Genomic DNA, 4534 nt, shown 5'->3' with positions numbered 1-4534 from the left:
TTGCTCGCTTTTTTTTCATAAACACTATACACACGTTGTATGTTGTTTCTGTTTACTAAAATTGTTTTTCGTTTCATGTGTGTTTTAATTTTTTTTTAAAACCTAAAAACTTGTTTGGTTAATCTCTCTTGGGCCTTAATCTCGGTGCTAAGCAAGCTCATAATGTCAGGGGTGTTACACAAATAGTCCACAGTGTCCATACAGTCCCAATAGTTATAGCAAAGTAATTGCATATTGTCTAAATCTCCGGACATGCAAAATAAGCAAAGTCCATTCAGTTCAAATAGTTGTGCCATCGATTCTAAGTTGGTAGCATACTCCTAACCTACAAGTCATCGTCACTGCCTCCTAGTCTTACCCTTACCCTTGGGGCCAAGAGCATCGGTGCCTAGAGTGTACGAGCAATGCGGACGATGTCGCCTCATTCCTACAACCTACGTAGGTGAAAGGACCTTGGATGACGCCTAGAGGAGGGGTGAATAGGCGTTTCTAAAAATTAACACCTTTAAATGGGGAAACTATTAGTAAAGGGAGTTTCCAAAATGAAAACTCCAAATTAAGAGTAATACCACCCCTCACAAGTTAGCCATAGAGTAAACAAGGTATAAAGAATATATCTAGAAGCTACAACCCTACAACACAAAGTTAGAATAGAGATCAAATAAATTCAGCACTAAGCTCTAATACCAGATGTGTCCGGTACGTATACCGAACGTGTTCAGTACACACATGTTCTGAAGAACAGCCTAGCATAGGAACCAATACCGGACATGTCCGGTATACACGATTTCAGTCAAACAGCCCCAAACTTGCTCCTTTTGATTTCTATCTTCCAACCAAACTGTAGGTACCTAATAGAGATGACAAGATACATAGAGAACCTACACAAGAGCTAGAGCAACACAAATATCAAATAAAATGTGAATTGAGACATGATATTTGTTTTACTGAAGTTCAGACTCGTTCGAGTCCTACTCTCCATTGAGGGGGCTACGGGCGACCTAGCGAAGGTCAGCCCTAGAGGGTACCACGAAGATCACTCTAGCCAGAGTCTTTTCCAACTTTTTTTTCTCCTTCCACTAGTTGATTCTGAGGCGGCGGAATCAACCGTTACAAACTTTCTAAGATACACCACAATCTCTCGGGTGCTCTCCGGCAACGCCTAGCCATCTAGGACCAAAGAGTCCAAGAGTAACAAATGCAAATCATAAAATAGACAATATGCACAAGTGCTCAAGTGGGGTCTTGCTCTCTTTTTGAAATTCTCTCTTAACCCACAAATGGATTTTGCGATTTGGATCACACACTCACTAAGAGAGGGTTTGGGAGAGTTGGCAAGGCTCAAAAACATGTATTGCAACTAGTAGAATCAGCAGCCTCCAAAGGTGGGGGCTCGGGGGTATTTATAGCCCCCTTGGAAAAACTAGCCATTTTATAACCGTTGCCATACCGAACACATCTGGTATGACTTACACTGCGCTAATGGTAACTGAGTTACAGTAATGTTGTGAGGCATCGGAACTCCCGATGAATGCCGGAACTCCCGACCATCGGAACTCCTGACTCATGTCGAAACTCCCGACCCTCAGCATATTTGAAAACTATGGTAACTGAGTTAAAGTATGTTAGGTGTCAAAACTCCCAATGCATGCCGAAACTCCCCACCCTCAAGGCTTTTGAAAACAAGCCATCGGCCTCTGGCCGTCCATACCGGACATGTCCGGTATGACCAGGACAGTGAACTCTCCAAGTTAGTTTAAGTGCGATACATCGGAACTCCTGACCATTGCCGGAACTCTCGACTATCGGAACTCCTGACTTACGTCGAAACTCTCGACGAACCAATCCAAGAACATCAAGAATTTTATCGTGGCTAGGCACATACCGAACACATCCGGTATTACCAGACCAGCAAAAATAAGTTAGCCCTTTTGTCTCTCAAACACTCTAAAACTCACATGGGTTGGCTTGAGCACTTTATGAAACATTATCTATCGATATGATGCATCCCTCTTAATAGTACGACATTTCTATTAACTCAAATTCAAATGTATAATGAATTTAAACCTTTTGAGTTGATCTCTTTCAACCGAAGTCATGTATTCCAATCTTCATAAAGTGAGGGTGCCAACATATCAACTTTGATCTTTTTCACTTGAGCATAGCCATCTTGAGCACGTGACTTGATTTCATTCATCAAATATGAATAACTCCAAATGCATCAAGTCACTTCCAACACTCTGTCCAATATAGATTTGAGCCTCCACATCAATATGACCATCATAGCTTGATTAGTACCTCAACTAAATGCAAGTACTTTCTTCTTCACCCTAGCTAGGTTCTTTGGCCGCCAAGCCATCGCTTGCCCTTCACCCTTTCTTAGTACCTCAAGCCTTTCCTTGCTATCTTCACCATCTCAAGCCGTCAAGTCACATCTTGTGTTGAATCATCCATTCATTTGTATTGTTATCTTTTTTATTTCAATTTAGCAAGCTTCAAATATAAGACCATTCCATATGCAATCCCTCATGTCTCATTAATTAATTCTTACGAGCTTGCTTTCACATAGTATATGGAAATCCCACAATAAATAAGCATATGCATGAATTCCATTTGCATTGTTGTCTTGTACTTGAACTAGATTGTTTATACAACAACATATCATTTTGGCTTCCATTAAGTACCTATGAGATAATCTATTACCTATCCACACTTAGCAAATGGGTTAGACCTTTAATCATGTTGTCATTCAATCATCCAAAACCCACTAAAGGGCTAGATGCACTTTTAGTAGGTTGAGTCGAAGGAGAGTCCTGGAGCTGAGACTCACCAAGCTCATCATAACCACACTCCTCGTCCTCTTCCTCATCGTCCTCATCTCCCTAGCCTTGGAAAGTGTCCATAGTCACGTAGGAGGAGCTCTATCCTCCGGAACCTATAGACATCATTTCAATGATGTGTGCACATAAGTCACTATATTATGTCAGGAATGTAGCATTTAACTCCATTCAACTAAAGAACACATGTAATGAAAATATACCTCCGTGAGAAGAAGTACCAAGGCCTACAGGTGTGTCCTAGCGTCGTGTGTGTGGCCCGTGTACATCCATTACATCGCTAGTACCGCAACCACAACGAGCTACAGCATGCCGCAGCCTACGTGCTAGCCTCTGTCGTGCAAAGATGCAATTAGTAAGCAAGGTAAAAACAGTACACATACTAATATTGTGATTGCATCGGTGTCAACTTACTCCAAGAAAGCTATTGAGTGTGTGCTCGTCCATGCCTGTCCTTGGAAACCGTTCGATGTCAAGCACAGATTGCTTCAGCGCGTTGCCCTACAAAATAAGACAAATATTATATCGCTATTTGTCATTTATGGTCATTATAGAGATTGTAGTACAGAAAAGTTTAATGATCATTAACCACTCAGTCCAGGATAGGTGCTGCCTCCACAAGTGTCCCTTGTCGCGTTGCAAGGTCATAGGACATGTCTTCATCATCTGAAGATTCAAGGTCGGCGTAGTCGGCTTGGGTCCATTGAGTCTTCAACCTTGTCCGTGTGATGCCACGGTACCAAGATAGGTATGCGCAGAAGTTGTAGTTGGTGTGTGGCTGGTCATTTTCGTACAGGTTGTCATGAAAAAGATCCCACACATCCATGTGCTCACGGTGTAGCGTCTCAAACTCAACCGTCTTCTTCTATTTCTGACGATCAATCCTGAAAGTGATTATTGCTTGTGATATACAATTTTAGGAAAAAAATATCATCTCCTGCCACTTACATTTGCATGAATCAATTGGTGATTTAATAATATACTTGAGAACTAGATGAATTATTTATCTAAGTAGATTTACCAAGTTGATTTCGTAAAATTTTCAAGTAACACGTCTAGTGAATGGTATAAATGGCATCAATAAATCATTTGGTAACATAGTAAACTAAAATCTCAAATGGCACCAAAATCTCATTTGGTCACATATTGAACTAAAAGCTAAAATAGTCATATTGGTCTAAATGGCATCAATAAAGCATTTGGTCTTAAAATGAAACTTACTTATGCAACTCCACAGACGTCGAGAATGGCTTGACTGGCCACTCCTGACTCAAGCCAAATTGGCGTGCAACTCTATGTGGAAGGTGATACTCAACAGCATAGAAGCAGATCAGCGGGCACCTCATCTTGTACAGGTCTTCGTTCGCACTGCACATGGTGCTTGCTCCAAGCTGCACCACCTCTATGTCCTTGTATGGCTCCCAAGTAACCTGCAAAAGTAAGCCATCAAGGGTGTAAGTTAGAATAGTTATCCTAGATACATAGTAGACTAACAAATGCATTTAACTCACCATCGATGGCCTAAGCGTGTCGAGCTTGTTGGTGTACTGGACGTAGGCACGTGTAGTCCTACTGAAGGGGACTTTGACCTGGTCCCAAAGTTGGGCAACTGTCGGTCGGTGTTGAGGGTTGTTCACTGCGAACCACTCATGAGGAGTTTGCACTATGGGTTGCCCAACTAGAAGACGAGACCACAT

At 41.8% G+C, this 4534-nt stretch overlaps 1 pseudogene; it reads right to left on the bottom strand.

Moving 5' to 3' along the window:
* Positions 1-338: 338 nt before the first annotated feature.
* LOC136473756 (protein MAIN-LIKE 1-like) lies at positions 339-4534 on the bottom strand (annotated as a pseudogene).

The sequence above is a fragment of the Miscanthus floridulus genome, chromosome 8, assembly GCF_019320115.1.
Source record: "Miscanthus floridulus cultivar M001 chromosome 8, ASM1932011v1, whole genome shotgun sequence".
NCBI classification, from domain to species: domain Eukaryota; kingdom Viridiplantae; phylum Streptophyta; class Magnoliopsida; order Poales; family Poaceae; genus Miscanthus; species Miscanthus floridulus.
This window is presented reverse-complemented; position numbering and strand designations above follow the sequence as displayed.